The sequence below is a fragment of the Geotrypetes seraphini genome, chromosome 9 (genome assembly GCF_902459505.1).
Source record: "Geotrypetes seraphini chromosome 9, aGeoSer1.1, whole genome shotgun sequence".
Lineage (NCBI taxonomy): Eukaryota > Metazoa > Chordata > Amphibia > Gymnophiona > Dermophiidae > Geotrypetes > Geotrypetes seraphini.
Window position 1 is genome coordinate 186,068,177 of NC_047092.1, and position 17,421 is coordinate 186,085,597.

The 17,421-nt window shown below is 42.9% G+C and overlaps 1 long non-coding RNA gene across 1 annotated transcript; it reads left to right on the forward strand.

Moving 5' to 3' along the window:
• The first annotated feature begins 1,464 nt into the window (after nt 1-1,464).
• Nucleotides 1,465-11,808, forward strand: LOC117366526. The gene is made up of 3 exons (XR_004540603.1): nt 1,465-1,911; nt 7,805-7,885; nt 11,693-11,808. It is a non-coding gene; the product is annotated as an uncharacterized LOC117366526 (long non-coding RNA).
• The last annotated feature ends 5,613 nt before the right edge of the window (nt 11,809-17,421 follow it).

Below are 17,421 nucleotides of genomic sequence, written 5' to 3' on the forward strand. Positions count from 1 at the left end.
TTCTGGATTTGTGGTCCATTTTCTAAGCTTTTAAACCTCAAGTTTCCAGAGGATCCAACTTCCACAGGTCCAACTTGCCCTAGAGTTTTTAATTCAAGTCATCTTGGGTTTCTGATGCAAGTTGGCACAAATTTGCCAATTCGTTCTCTTGCAATTTTCTGCAAACATATCACCTTTGGCTATATTCTTTTGCTGGAATCTGACTTAGATTTGGCTGACTACATGAATGTAAACCAAGGCATAAAGGTGGCCATGACTTGGATATTGGAAGACACATTGATTCCTACCATTGCAATGCGTTAAGAGAATGACCTGGATATGGTTCAATCAATCATCTGAAACAATGTCAAAACATAGAATTTTGTTTCTGCAAATTGATACGTAATGAAATCAGATAACCCTCTTTTCAGCTCCAGTGGCAAAATAACGCTCAGAATGTAGGAAGTTGCTTGGTTGGGTTGAGAACTTTTCATCACCCGCTGGTATGTTATAAAAGTGAGCCAAGTCTAGGACAATCAAGTCATTGTGACATCACTGATGAGGTTGGCTCTTATTGGTGGAATGAGGCATTATGACATCACAATCTCAGCTCTGGCTATCAGAGACTGAAACTCTTCACACTATAAAGGGCTGCTGAAAAGTTCTCAGCCCAGCTAAAAAGAGAATGATGCGAGTCTGAAACAAGGTGAAAACAGAGAATTTTGTTTCTGCAAATTGGCACTTAAGGAAATAAGATGACGCTCTTTTCAGTGGCCAAATAACGCTCAGAATTTAGGAAGTTGGTTGCTCGGGCTGAGAACTTTCCAGCACCCCCTCATAACTGAATGTAATTCATCTTGAGCCGAATCCTCTTCAGCAAGAACCAATTCAGCCATTCTTGGGGAGGCCATTGGATTCTCCTCCTCCTTTTTAATTCCCTGCACCCCTTCCACCTCCGCGCTCTCCATCAGAAGAGACACAACCGTGTCCTTCCCTTCAGGCAGCTATAAATTAAAGGAGAAACGCTGCTCTGATCTTGGTATTTACAGGCAGACTCTGCCCACCACAGCCAGGGCTGGTGAGAATAAAGGACCCGTAATGTTAATTAGCATGGCATAATTAAAAGCACATCAAATGACTCACACTTCATTCAATTACCTCTCCAGGCTTTGTAAACTCTCTCCCTGGCCTCTATGTGGGAGTCTATTTATCTGTTAACCCTTGAATTAGCACAAACCAGGCTCCCCAATTTGGGGGAGGGGCTGTTTAGCCAGATAAATCATTATTTACCCAAGTAAATGGTTTTGAAAATTGCTCTGTAAGAGAGCATTTAAGTCATTTGTAAACAAAATGTAATTTCAGTGAGGCACAATCTGATTGCATAATGTGTGAACGCTAATTAGGTAGGGGGGGTTATGGGGAGGTTCTGATGGGTCTGCTGAAAGATCTGTTCAGTAGATCTTGGGAGACAGGACTGAGGACGGAAGGACCTTTGTCCCTTTTTACAAAGGTTGGCGACCAAAACAGGGATGGCCCAAGAGTTTAAGGCTGAAGTCCCAGTCATTAAACCAAGGCCAAGCAGAGGCCACAGACTTCGAGATAACTGGCAGGATTTTGTTGGAGATTCTAGAATGAATGCATGCATTTGAAGATGCTGAAATATACTTTGAACCTCAGGAAGACCTTTCTGGAGCAACTGAGACAGATTGCCAATGTGGCAAACCTGAACCACTGAGGCAGGTCAACCCGCAGATCAAAGATCAGTCCAATTAAATTAAAATTCTCACTTCTCTTCAGTCACTAGGGTTACCATATGGCTCCAGAAAAAGGAGGACGGATTGAGACAGCCAGGTTTTACTTTCACTGAAAGCAATGGAAGTAATGAAGATGGACTGAGACATCCGTGTTTTACTTTCACTGACAGCAAAGGAAGTAAGGAGCTATGTCAGAATGTAGATTTTAGGACAATTATTGTGATTGGAGATATGTCTAAATTCTGCCACCTAGCACTGAACCCCTCCCACCCTCCATGCCAGGAACATCTCCAGAGCCATGGGCTAGACATGGTCTGGGAGACAGAGTTATTCATGATTCAGTTGAGAAAAGAATCTCTGGAGTTGCTACTTAGCATAGATTAAGGGAAAGAAACAAAACAGAGAATCCAGGGCCGTGGATAGGATACACTGCTTTTTAGGGGTACATATATTATATGCAGGTGGGCTCACAATCTATGTTTTTGTACCTGAGGCAGTGGAGGCTAAAGTGACTTGGCCAAGGTCACAAGGAGCTGCAGTGGGAAATGAACCCAGTTCCTCAGCTTTTCAGCCCACTGCACTGTCAACAGGTTTTGAGATTTGTACGTTTACCCTTTATTTGGAGGGCTTTTCTCCTGAGGTGGAGAATCTGCCAGAGCAAAGTGTACTAGCTGTGGTGTTGAGTTTTAGTACATTTGAAGGTGCCTATGGTCTAAACTTTACAATGCATGTTAATGTCCTCCCATGCTAAAAACAAAGCAGGGTAAATATTCAGCTGGCTCAGAGCCTGGAAATGCACCAGAAGTCAGTACCAAGTTCTCACTATGTGTTGAGAAAAGTGCATGCTTGACAAAGTCACTTTGCAGCTGAAAACATTTGTGTGATGCATACATTGTGCAAAGGTTTATGTAAATGTTGCAGTAATGAGCTATTGTGATGCAAAAACATGCAAAGCAGCTCATCAAAGCTGAAAAAACTAAAACAGGCACATGATAAAGGCTATGAACGCCTGTTTCTGTGAAATAAAACAATTCTAGCTCGAGTTGGAATTATATTTCAACTACTGCCAAAGTTAAGGCCGTTACCCCAAATAAGAGGGCCCACAGATCCCCTTCCGTGGGAGAGACTTCTGCTATCTAGCTGCCCTGTGGGCCTGAAACCCATGTCTCAACCCCGACATGGGGCTAAAAATCTTCAGAAGTTCCTGATTCCTGAAGCCCCACCTCTGAAATCTCTCCGCTGCCGAAAAGGACCCGTCCCATTCCCCCTACAACCTTCCATAACCTGATATCTCTCTTCTCTTCCCCTCAGCCCAATCCCAATTCATTCCAAGGGGTCAGGGAGGCAGCTGGGGCAGGGTGACCCCATTCACTCCTACCCTGGAGGCTTCCTTCATTGAAATTATATTACTGACCCCCTGTGGCAGTCTCAAAGTACTACTGATAGTGGTTAGATTGCCAAATAAGGAGCATCTTTACATAAGAATAACACACTATAATGTGCCAAACCTGTGGAGTGGCATAATCAAAAGGAACGCCTAAGACCGTTTTCGTCCAAGTCGCAAGTCATCCAAAGTAAAAAACAGCTTAGGACACATTTTTGAAAAATACGTCCAAATTATTTTCCGTTTCGAAAATCGTCTAACTATACATCCTGCCGAACTGATTGTCCAAGCTGCTAAATCATCCATCTGAATACCACATTTTCATCCAAGCCAAAAACGCCTAGAAACAGACCTTTTGGATGTGGGAGGGGTCTACAAAGTGATGGACTGGACACCCAGACTTGGCACCTAAGTAGTGGGCACTGCTGTGAACTTCACAAACTGGGTGCCATGTCTTCATCTCATTACAGATCCCTTATAGATAATGGTGAACCCCCCAAACCACCTCCAAAATCCCCTAGACCCACCTATCTACCACCCCAATAGTCCTTATGACTTCAGAAGCCACTTATAGGGCAGTACAAAAGAGTTTGGGTTTTTTTTTAGTGGAGTGCACATGTGTAACCAGCAATGCAGTGATTACAGTGACTTATGGGTACTTCTTTCCATGGGTCCCTAACCCACCCCCAAGATGACTTAAGCCGCCTCTGTGCAGGTCGACTAGACTTTCCTATGCCAGGCTGCCAGGTGATGATGGTCTGGAGGCTGAATTTTGAAGGTGTGATTCTGATTTTTATGGGGTTGGGGGAGGGGGGGTCTGTGATCCCTGGGGTAGTGTGTGGGGGTCTGTAGTTTGTGTCTGCAGTGCTTATCTGGTGACTTTAGGTGGGTTTTTGTGACTTAGACCATGTTTTAAATGGTCTAAGTCAGTGGTTCCCAACCTTGTCCTGGAGGACCACCAGGCCAATCGGGTCTTCAAGCTTGCCCTAATATATATGCTTGAGAGAGATTTGCATATAATGGAAGAGACAGGCATGCAAATCTGCTCCATGCATATCCATTAGGGCTATCCTGAAAACCCGATTGGCCTGGTGGTCCACCAGAACAGGGTTCAGAACCACTGGTCTAAGTCACAACATCCAAGTTCTGTCGATCCTGTGCTGTATAACTTTCAGTTATACATGGAGTACGACTAAGTCTAAGCCTGCCCACGTCCCACCCAAATCCCGCCGTCGACACTGCTCCTGAAACGCCCCGTTTAGCTATGTTTGTTCAGCGGCACTGTGAAGGCCTAGATCATTTAGAAATATGTCCAAAACCCATTTTTATTCTCGGCACTTGGACGTTTTTGACTGATGATCATCAAGTGCCAACTTAGGCCGGTTTTTGGACATTTTTCTCTTTCGATTATGAGCCTCATAGTGACTAGAGAATAGGAATTCTGTCTTATAGTGTACCAAATTCTGATCATCTCAATAGGAGTATTGCATTATAATGTGCTAATGTAGTTGTTGGCAAGATGAGATGCAGAGAAGGGTTGATGGGAGGTAGAGGAAGATGAAGGATTGAGGTTTGGGGAATGGATAAAAGTTTTGAAGGAGGAGCAGATGATGATGGATGGATGGATTTAGGGACAGATACTCCTGGAGTCACGTCAACAGAAGAGTAGACAAACATTTTACTTTATTGCTGTCTAAAGATTCTCACAGCCCAATATAATTTTATATTTCTAAGTAATCTTAAAGCAATCATTTCGGTGAAAATAAAAGCTGTCATTCAGAGAGAAATGATACCAATCCAGGAATGAAAAAGCAGGGTAAATTGTCTTCGGGAAAATGCACATTTATTAGAAAAAAAAAATCACATTAAACCCTACAAAATTATAGGACTTTTTCCTTTCTGGTCGTTACCAGATCCTCACAATTTGCATGATTGGTGCCCAGGAATTCAGTGAAAATGAATTCATCATAATTCCAAAGGAAGTGTTGCAGCAGCCTCTCCCCAAAGCCTGCTTCGTTTTGGCTCTCTACACGCCCTGCATGAACTCATTTTGCGCTCTCACAGTATCATCCGCAGATGGCGTTCTTGCAAAACCCAGACAGAACTTTTTCTCCTCCTTTTACTGCCCAGAATTAGCACAGTGGGAAAACTGCCAGACATGGTATAACAACCCCACTTCTCATGGGGGCAATGAGGAAAGTGGTCCCACGGCTTGCAGTACCTGCAGCACAAACTGAAGAAAACTGTTAAGTAGTTTCCTTTTAAAAATTTACTCAGCATTTGAAGAATTCATCTCCCCTTTAACAAAACCGTAATAGTGGTTTTTAGCGCAGGCCAGCACGCTGAATGCTTGGGGAGCAGCTGGCCTGCGTTAAAAAGCACTATTGTGGTTTTGTAAAAGGGAGAAGGGGGTCAAAGCGGCTTCAAAAATTATACACAAAACTTTTCCACCCCATCCTGTCACTGCCCATTGCATTCTTATGGTACACAGTCTGTGAACTTGCACACATCTTTCCCTCTGAAAGACACACACTTCCACACACCTTCACTTGTTTATCACCAGGGGGGGGGGGGAAGGGGAGGGAGGAAGAGAAATGAGCAGTCTATAATTTAGGGAAATTTGGAAGAAGAGAGTGTTGGTGGCCAAAATATAAACAGCCTGCACTATGCAGATGATGCAACACTCATCGCCAGCAACAAAGAAGACCTGCTGGATCTACTGAGAAAAGTCAAAGCCGAAAGTCATAACATGGAAAATGATGAAGATATTGAGCTTGAAGGCGATAGAATGGAAGTTGTGAAGGATTTCAATCTCCTGGACTTTTTTGGTAAACAAAGAAGCAACTAGTGGGGAGGAAATAGCACTTGATCACTCTTCAATGAAGGCTCATATGTTCACTTATCCTACAATGAAAGCCTGTCGATATCAAAGATTCTTGGCTAGAACTCTTGCTTTCCAGGCAGATAAATTAAGGGCTCCTTTTACCAAAGTGTGTTAGGGCCTTAACGCAAGGAATGGCACGTTGAGCAGGAGGTAGTTTTTCAGGTAGCATGCACTAATTTGGTGCGTGTGCTAAAAACGCTAGCGCACCTTTGTAAAATGAGCCCTAAATGAATGGTTGGGTAATATCACTCTGCATTCCTCGTCTTACTTCAGTTTTAGAAAATCAGTAAAAACAAAATGATTTAATCGATTTGTAAGTTAAGGATTTACTGTTTTACTTTTACACTGTATGTACGTACTGATGATTTTATATTGTGTTGTATTCCCTGATTGTCCAGCGCTTCTTGTTGTAAACCGCCTCGAACTATTATGGCTTTGGCGGGATATAAGAATAAAATTATTGTTATTATTAATATTCAGTCTGTCCCAGTGTGTGTGAGAAAGTGCAGCAAAGGAGTCACGAGCCTTTTTTCAAAGGATCTAAATCGAAAGCCCTCAAATTTTATGAAACCCCAAATGTAGTCAGAGATTGAAGAAAACCAACAAATGATCTGACCAAGACAGGTCATGGACCCCTAGAAGACGAAAGAGACCAATTAGAAAACATAAAAAACCCAACAAATCAAGAGAAAGTCCCGCTGGATGAGTTGGAAATGATATACACCATATAAATCCCAAGGAGAAGTATAAATCTTAACACCTCAGCAGCCTGAAAATCACAAGGTCTCTGGGCATGAATATTAAAATCACCAACTACTAACAAGCAAGAAGATCTAGTAAGACCCTCCAAAATTAAAAGCCTCAACTCATCAAGGGATGCATTAGAAGCAGGAGGGGCAGGATAAATTACAACTCTATGAATCATCGAACAGCAGGGCCGCAGAGTAATCAGTGCTGCAGATCCCATAATGCAACGGGACAGGATTGTCAACCATTCAGGACTGTAACCAGGTAGCTTGGCTGGTGTGTGGCTTCAAAAGCAAGACAGTTCCAAAGAATAAGGTACAAACTCCGAGGGAAAGTTCTTTATTGAAGGGGTGACCTAGTAGTGAGAGCAATAGGCCAAAAATTCCACTTCTCCTTCTGATAACGCTTTGTGGCCTTGGGCAAGTCTTTTGGCCCTTCAGAAGGCTTCTGTAGAGTGGAGGCCTTCTTGGTATCCCAGAATCATAACACACCTTGAAAATTTGCTTGGAAAACAGGGAACATTTGTCAAGCGAGACAACGGTAGGTCCATCGCAGAGGTCACGTTGGATATGTCTACTGAATACGGTGAGAAGCAGTAACCGAAATGATTTGAAATCTGGAAGCAGAGCATTTGATACGCAGTGGTTTACAGAAACATATAGTACTTAGCACTGATTCCCACACTCAGCTCTGGGTTGAAACCTGCTGTAACTCCCAGTCTCCATTAATGCCACACCCAACGTGTAGGAACGTCCGTGACCTGCCCATAGTCCACATCTGGGTTAGATTCAAAAGATTTTCCTTTAGATTTCAGATTCTTTGGGCCTCTGTTTTTAATGATATTTCCATTCTTATTTCTCTGACCTTGCATTCAATTTGAAGGATATTTTCATTATAAATTATGTTTTCATTACATATTGTGGTTTCATTTTTATAGCGTTTTTTATTATTGACAGTTTAATATTCATAACTCATTATAATTTTAACATACATTGTTTTAAATTGGTATCAATGTTTATTTACATTTTTTAATCTGTATCTCCCTTTTATTTTAAGGCTTGTTTATCGTACATAAATCCCAGAAGGGATTTTCTCCTCCATATCTGTGCTTTTTATCAGTATGCGCTGATAGTTTGGGTATGTACATTTAAGTTCTTTATGTAGCTTATATTAAGTCTCGCACGTCTGTTATTCCAAATTTGATTTTACTTGTACAATTTCACCTGCTACACTATTATTATTAGAAGTGCTATATTTCACTTTTAATCAGATTCACTCTCAATTCTTTCTCTTAGCACAAGCTAAGCACTGGCAAATAAAATCTTATTTGTCATCTGCATTATCACTATTACATAGTTTCACATTTCCTTCATATTTCTGTTTTTCACTCTTTACACAATCGCACATTATTATTCACTTGGATCCATTCACCTTTCACACGTGAGTCATGTTTTGATTTGTACAACACTTCATAGTCCCAATAAACATATTCACTTCACACTTTATAGGACCCCTGAGGAAGCCGTGTCCAGCTGAAACTGGGACCATTTGTTTAAGTGGACGAGTTTGTATTTTACAAGTGTTTTGTGTTGTTGTTTTTTTAAAAATAAATACCTGCGTCAAAAGCATCCTATTTCACAGCATTTTTGGTTTTTTCATATTCTTCTTATAGCAACACCCCCTTTTGGGTTTGCCCTCGATGGGATTTATGTACCCAGTGTTACAGAATAGAGATGCACACACTCAAATCCTAATTGGTGGCAAATAACATCAATCATTGAAGGTTAACAACTGCTTAGCCAATTAAAGTGCATGCCCATATCAGCAGCATAGCAAATGTAGAATCCAGGGGAAATGCACAATTCCTGCCCCTTGGAGCTTAGAGTCCAGTTAAAATACACTGATAGACACTTTTAATCTGATATAGAGGCCACTTTGATTTCTTTGTTTCCTTTGAACCAAGAGAATGCCTTTTCTATCTGCTTCCCGGAATAACTCTGCCTGTTTTGCATTTTCAATGAAAAAAAAAAAATCATGCAGTGTTGATCATAAGAGTGGAAAAATCTTATTTGTCACCTGCTGTTGCCATAAGAATCCATTCCGATGTGGGATAATCTGAGGGAGAAATAAGATGTCAGCAGGGGAGCAGGGCAGAGAGAAACACACACTTAGGATGCCACACTTATGAGTCTCCCTGGAAGGGGAAAGAGAGGAATTGCTTTGGGATGAGCTAAACATTAGACTGAACTGAACACTGTGCTTCGAGAAGGGTCCTGCCTGTCTCGCTATAATCGTATTTCACTCAAGAGAGGTCATGGTTCAGAAGGGGAGATGAATAGACTGGAAAGCAGCAAGCATGGCCCATATTCCCATGGGATGTAATGATGAATAAGAGAGACAATTCTTAAAATCTCTCCTTAAATCAGAAGCCCCAAGGCTATGAGAACTATGCAGTCAGCAACTGGTCAAGTGAACAGAGGAGCCAGTTTATCTACAATGGCCCCTGGAAGCTAATGAACAGGAAGCATTCTGGTTTCACTAAATGCTGGGCATTTGGATCAGCCTGAAAAATGAGAGATTCGTCAGGAGTAGGACATACATAGGCCTTTCTAAAAGCATCCATTCATGAGTCCTCAGATCCAAATATTTATTCCTGCTTCAGGATGTTGTAAATCTGCTCCACAGTCGGCCAACTTGCGTTACTACAATTCTGATGTTCTGAAAATACTTACACTTGGAGAAAACATAAGAAGGTTAACCTTTTTTCTTTTTTTTTTTTTAATATTCCTTATTCATTTTCAAAATTACATTAAGTGTTAAATATATTCATTCAGCTTAACATTAACTACATCACTTACAAACAATCATTGATATATTACATAAAACCATATCCCTTCCCTTTTCCCACTCCACCCACCCTTATATTCCATTATCATATAAAACCTGCAATAATAAAATTCCCCCCTCCCTACCCCTTAAATCGATAAGTATAAGGGAAACAATTTGGTTAACCTTTTTTCAATATTAGCTCACACACATCGATATGAACTGTCTTGCTCTTAAAATACCCGTGCAAGCTCTCTCCTTCATCAGGCACACACACACTATGAGGCTCATCCTTCCCCCTCCCCCCCCCCCCAAACAAAAGTCTCAGCCGTAGCACAAAGTGCCTGATTTCTCCACAGTTCTTCAAAATCACAAGGGGGCATGTTTGGACATTTTCCTGGGTTAATGGAACATGATAAAAATGGGGATGTTTTATCTGGACCTGTTTCAATTCGGTGTAGGATGGGCTGGGGAGGGCAGCCTTTCCTCCTGTTGTGCTCTACACCGTGGCACCGATATAGTCCTGGGATTTTGATCTTGTAGATATATTTTATAAACTCTGCTGTTCTATAAAGCCAGGATTTCACTCCACTGAACTTCTGTTGCTAAATCAGCTTTACTGTTGCTAAATCAGCTTTACTGATGCATCCCCTTCACCTATAGAAAAGCGCAGCATCAACCGCAGGTGGGAGCCAACGCCCACCAGCGCAGAACCATAGCCAACACAACGGCACTTCTGCACCACACACCAATAGGGGACATCTGCGATGCAGTCACTTGGTCCTCCATGCACACCTTCACCAAGCACTACTGCCTCGACATAGCATTCCACGCTCCAAATGCATTCGGCTGAGCAGTCTTGGAAGTGGCTCTTCCCTCCCGGGAGGGACAGCAACCACTAGCACAGCCTTGACAAACACTGATCAAGTAGGGGGTTATAAATATCGACAAACACTGTTCAAGTAGGGTGTTATAGATATTGATTAAGTAGGTCTTCCAGCACTCCTTCCTAGACTGAATGTGGAATAGGCAAGTATGAATTCTCACATGCAAGTACGAATGGTCACTGTTGACCAGTTGGTTTCTCACTGTTCATTGATTGTCATTGACCAGTTCATTGTTCTGTGAGTATTATTGCTCAGTTAACACAGCACTTTATCTAAAACCTTGTGTACACAACCTTACCTGCTTTGCCTGATTACCCTGCCCGGCTCGGCCTCCACAGCCAGGCGAGGGATGCACAAAGCGCTAAGGCGCAGGTCCAGTCGGTACATCCCTCAGCTAGGGAGTCACCCATATGTGGCTGACTCATCCTGCTTGTCCTAGGAGAAAGTGTAGTTACTTACCTGTAACGTAGGTTCTCCGTGGACAGCAGAAACCATTGCCTCCATTTATCTCATTCTGAAGGATGGGTTTGATTGAGTTTAATAAGGAAGAAGTGTGAAAGGTACAAATGTGCTTCCTGGATGGCCATGGACCTTCCTCTATGCTGTTTGCATCTGTTTCTATGTATACACATTAGTAGGTGTCTCTCTGGATCTGGTGCCCTCAGCATTGAGTCAGACACTTAAGTTACCAGTGTTAGTCCTGATTATTTTTGATAAACCATGTCAGTGGAATGGCCAAACCCTTGATCTACTACTACTACTACTATGAATGATTTCTATAGCGCTACCAGACGCACACAGCGCTGTACAGTTACAAAGAGTAAGAAAACAATCCCTGCTCGAAAGAGCTTACAATCTAAACAGGCAAGACAGACAAACAGGATGTCATGAATACAGTTAAGGGGAAGGGTTAATCTGTTGGCTGGGTTGGAGGGCAGAGGGGAGTCCAGGACAATCGAGCCATTGTGACATCACTGATGTGGTTAGCTCTTATTGGTGGAATGAGGCATTATGACATCAGAGGAGTAGGGTTAAGGATTGAAGGCTATATCAAAAAGGTGGTTTTTCAGTCTGCTTTTAAACAAGGGAAGGGAAGAGGCTTGACGGACAAACTCAGGTAATTTATTCCAGGCAAAGGGGGCAACTAGATGGAAGGAACAACTGACTTATCTCACAAGAACTTCAAAACGACCCTTAAAACCTTCGACTTTAGGCCTGCATTTTCTTCCAGATGCTGAAGCTGTTATGTTTGTGGCTGGTTGAGCTGGGATGAGCAATTTGAAGTTCCCTCTGTTCGTGTACCTAACCTTTGTCCTCACCCCATCAACACAGAAGGCCCACCCTTGGCTCATTTAAGTCATTGGAAGGTAATGAATGTCCATCTACTTTCAGGATTGTGGATTCACATTTTTCTGACTCATTCTATATATGGATTAAATGTAAAACACCACTTGACTGAAATAGTAATTACCAGGTGGTCCAAAATAAAGTTACAACTTGAAATTTTATTTTGGTTTGCTTTATTGTCTTTCACCATGCAAGCCACAAGGAAAGCACAGCCATAGCAAAGAGAAGTATAGAACGTCAGTTTAGGATAATCAAAACTATGCAAAGTTTTTCCCAGTGGAAAATTCACACACAGAAAAAGCCCTAACTAAAACTGAAACTGAAATTTGGTTGACCTCTAGGGGGCACTCCACACCTCCTGGTAATGCCACACGTAGCCCTTGCCTGTTGAGTTGAGTTCTTGCCACTGACCCAAAGGCTACGAATTGCCAGATGAGCGATGTTTCCTGCAATGCTGGGATCCATATGGATACAAGAGGCGTGTTAGCTGAAGCAGCTCATACAACTGTAGCTGAATCAATCGGTGCATTGAGGGGCCGTGATGTCAATATATCAATGGCCAATAGATGGAAGATGAACCTCAGCAGAGGCCACTCACTCTCACATGCCCCTATCATTAACTCTTGTAGCCTGTTCAAATTATAATATCCTGTATCTTACTGTAAACATCCTGTACCGGTCCACTCTGTAATTTACTTTATCTTATGGTAAACCTCCCCGGTACCTGCTCACTTGGTATTAACATGTATCGTACTGTAAACTTTGCCTGTTCCTGTTCACTTTGTATTAACCTGTATCGCATTGTAATCATCTCCTGTTCCTGCTCACTTTGTAATATCCTCTTCTCACTGTAAACTTTCCCCATTATCTCATACACATTGTAATTTCCCTGTATATTATTCATTGTAATTCCGACTTATCATGCACACTCTTCCACAAAGCTTATGTTTCTCAAATCCCTGGTTCCAATACCTAGTTTATTTCCTGTTCCAAACATATGTATCTTGCTGTAAACATATGTCTCCTGCTGTAAACACTGCACCCTCTCCCGGCACGACCCTCTTCGAACTTATGGTATAGCGGTATATAAGAAATAAAATTATTATTATTATTCCACACAACTATTTGAGTGGTTCTCACATTCAGAAGGGAAGGTGAAAACAAACAGATTAAAACTTCAACAGGTCCGCTCATTATGTGACAGCATTACAGCAATGGGATTTGAATGGCAATCTTTCCATAACAGAAATGAGAAACCAGGAAACGGGGGCCAGGCAGAGGCAGCCACCAGAACGCACAAGGCTGCAACACAGTGATGAGAGTGGCGGAGCTGCACGCCTCATCAACACTTTGATGAGAAGATGGCAAAGTTAGGTGATCTAGGAAGTACACGAGGAGAGCAGCAAGAACTTAGGCTGCAATTGCTCATTTTTCAAATGGATTGTTGCCTACAAGTCAATATCAGAATTGTTTCTTTTATAAGCAGGTGTGAACATTAGGAATGTGTTCAGGCTGAGAGGGAGACGGAGGGTTTTATTCTCGCTCCGCACGAGGAAAGCCAAAGAAGGGACTGGGTAAAATGAGAATCCCGCAGACCTCACGGATCTCTACCGCACGACCTGAAAAAGAAAGCGGCCGTGGTATGGGGGTCCGCAGGGATCCTTGTTTTAACTCCCGTGGACCTCATGGATCCCGCTCACACCACCTTACCTCTTCCAGCGGGATCCATGAGGTTCGCAAGCGTTAAAATGAGGATCCATACAGTGAGCAAGATCCGTGAGGTCCACTGGAGTTAAAGAATGAGGATCCTTGCGGACCCCACGCTGTAGCCGCTTTCCTTTTAAGGCCATACGCTTTTAGTTCTGTGAGATCCTCTTTTTAACTTCTACCTTTGCTGGCATCTTTTCTGTTGGTGTTTGGGATTGCTGGTACTGAATACTGGAGTCTCACCTTTTCTGCACCCCAGTGTCCCAAATGCCTTCTACCTGGAGGACCCACAGATCCCACAGAGCCAAAGTGCACAGCCTTAAAAAGAAAACAGCCGTGACATGGGGTCCACATAGATTCTCATTTTAACTCCCGTGGACCTCATGGATCCCGCTCTCCCCCGAGGTGAGCAGATTTTTTTTAAGGGTGTGCAGTTGAGATCTGGGAAGTCCATAGGGGTCTGCGAGGTCCGTGTTTTATCCAGTTCCGCCAAAGGTTTCCAGGAGAGGACTAACAAGGGTGACTGAGTTCAAAGAAGCGTGGGATGAACACAGAGGATCTAGAATCAGAAAATAATATTAAATATTGAACTAAGGCCAGTACTGGGCAGACTTGCATGGTCTGTGTCTGGATATGGCCGTTTGGGGGAGGATGGGCTGGAGAGGGCTTCAATGGCTGGGAAGGTTTAGATGGGATGGAGTAGGATTTAATGGAGATTTCGGCAGTTGGGACCCAAGCACAGTACCGGGTAGAGCTTTGGATTCTTGCCCAAAAATAGCTAAGAAGAAAAAATTAAAAAAATTTAAATTGAATCAGGTTGGGCAGACTGGATGGACCATTCGGGTCTTTATCTGCTGTCATCTACTATGTTACTATGTTAGATATACTACAATTATTAGCTGCTTCTAAAAATTTTTGAAAAGTCAGATTTGAGCTGGAAAAAAAGTCGGGGTTCCTTCTCTGCAAAGGGTTAGGAACAGATATTCTCAGCCACTGAATGTGCAATGCTCAGTGTGCATTTCTGCAAATTAGCAGGAAATCCAGTCAGATCTTCCACTCATTGGCTGAGGACATGTCTAAAGATTTCCCCACTGAATAGGAGGGAAATTTGAATCTAGCTGAAATTTCCCTCTTGTGCTGATAGGTTGGGTTAAGGGCTAGATGGTCTATCTGGAGGCGCTTGGCATGTCAAGTCAGACAAATTAGATCAAGAGCAGACTCAAGCATAAATAGGCAAATTAGCTTTGATCCTTGCTTCTAATAGTCTCTCACGACTCTCTCTTGTACACAAATGCCGTCACACAAACTTACTCCCGCTCTAAGGCAGGGTACATATCTGCTTGCATTCCATGCGTGTGCCTACGTGTATTGCAATTCCACCCCTGCTCTGCTCAAACTATGCCCATGGAACACCTACGAGGTTCTGTGGCAGGAAGAAGAATCCTAAGTGAAAATGAGAAATGGAAACAGGTGTTCAAACGAGAGGAAAGGCTAAGAGACAGGCTGGGAAATGTTAGGGGAAGAGGAGACTTAAATAAAAACTATACAAAATACAAGACATCCTTCTGAAAAATGCTGGAAGGCCATGATCACCAAGTGCTCACAGTCTAGGCAATTCCATTCCTGATCTGGAAGCCCTGATAGTGGGCATGGACTTAGACCCTGTGGCTGTTATGGAGATATGATTCGGTGACTCTCATGAAAAAGATATCACCATATCTGGCTATAATTTGTTTAGAAGGGAGAAAAAGGGACAGCGAAGGGTAGCTCTTGGTGTGGGGAAAAGAGGAAGCGCAGTGGGTCATCTAAGAAAGAGGAGATAGCAGTTGCATCTTCACAGGGGTAGCCTCCAACTCAAACAGAACATCTGGACAGAGATGTGGGAATGAAGGGAGAGGTGCTAATACTGGGCGACTTAAATGCACCAGATTTGGATTATCCCTTCTGCAAATCCGGAGAGAAGTAGAGGGTCATGGATGCCTTACAAGGGGCTTTGCTCGGATAAATGATAGCAGAATCCCCCAGGGAGTCTTGTCATGAGTGCAGAAAGTGTGCCTAATGTCTGGGGTGGGTGCCCTCTTGGTTTGCAGGGATCATCATATGGTGTGGTCTAATGACCGGTAAAACGGGGAAGCATCTAAAGCAGAAGCTAGCAGGGTGGGAGAAGATACGGGAAAAGACTGGAATAAACTGAAAAGGACTTTAACAAAAGGACCAGGAAGACCAATAATGGACCAAATTACAGGATCAGGCTCAGAGGTAGTGTTGGGGTTAATTAATCAAATCTCAAGGGCCTTAAAGTTAATTGAGAAAGGCCCAAGACTGAAGATTCACAAGGGTGCCTAATAGCTTTGCACTGGCCCTGATGGTATCTCCGACAAGGTTCCCAGAGGTCAGACCGATTCATCGCAAACAATGGCTTTATCATCCCCAGAGCACTGCAGGGCCAAGTCACAATGGAACGTCTCCAACTCTAACCCTTTGCAGGGCCACATTTGGGATTTGTAGGTACTTGGAGGGCCTCGGAAAAAAATAGTTCATGTCTTATTAAAGAAATGACAATTTTGCATAAGGTAAAACTCTTTATAGTTTGTAAGTCTTTCCTTTTGGCTAAGTTTTAATAATAATATTATAATGTATAACTAAAGAGGCAGACATAGATCAAGAAACTGTTTTATTTTACTTTTGTGATTATGATAAACATATCGAGGGCCTCAAAATAGTACCTGGCAGGCCGCGAGTTTGAGACCACTGGTCTACAGTGAAACTTCAAAGTAATTTCACTAGTGGCTAGATCAGGAAAATCATTTTCCTCTGGCCCTAAAAGAAAGCTTTGGGATAAAAGTCAAAGACAGGAAGAAGGGTCAAACCAGCTAATGCTACATTGGACAACATTTGGCAGGCTGCGACGTCCCACAGATCATAATCTACTCAGACATGGAGCAGAAGTAAACAGCAGGCTTAGCTCAGCCCAAGGGGAACGACAGCAAAAATAAGAGCATATTGTTGCCAGCAGGGAGTTTCTTTATGCCTGGAAAGCAAGAGGTTTAAGGACAACTCTTCTGTGCTTCCAGTCTTGAGGGATGGCCCGTTTTTTTCTGAGTGCAGAGAAGGAGGAGAAAAGCAGGAAGGAAACAGAAATACAGTCAGTATATTCCAAGCTGACCCCTTGCAGATCGCATAATGTGGAATTCGTTGCTTTAGGACACTCTAAAGCAGTGGTCTCCAACTCCTACCCTTTGCAGGGCCACATTTTGGATTTGAAGGTACGTGGAGGGCCGCAGAAAAAAAATGGCTTATTAAAGAAATGATAACTTTGCATGAGGTAAGTACCTACAAATCCAAAATGTGGATTATCTGAAATTATCAGAAGCAATTAAGGAACATAAGAACATAAGCATTGCCTCTGCTGGGTCAGACCAGGGGTCCATCGTGCCTGGCAGTCCGCTCCCGCGGCGGCCCCCAAGGTCCATGACCTGTAAGTGATCCTTCACCTAAATCGTTTATTCCCTATTCATTTACTATCCTGTATGGTTACTCTCTAACTTTACCCTTCAATCCCCTTCTCCAATGATCAACTGGAATCACTATGGGTTAAAATGCCAGGAAGAAACAGATCCGAGATAAAGTTGGGACTGTACTACCGTCCCACCTGGGCAAACTGAAGCAAATGATACAGAAATGGAAGCCGAGCTGAGGCGGGAATGCAAGAACACTAACAACATAGTTATGGGAGATTTCAACTATCCTGGGATAGACTGGAGTCTTGGAATTTCCAAATGTACAAAGGAAACGGACTGCTTCATGGAACAACTTGTCAAGGAACCAACAAGAGGGTCAGTGATTCTGGACCTAATCCTCAAGGGGCTGAAAGGACCTGCTATGGAGTGGAAATAGTGGGACCAT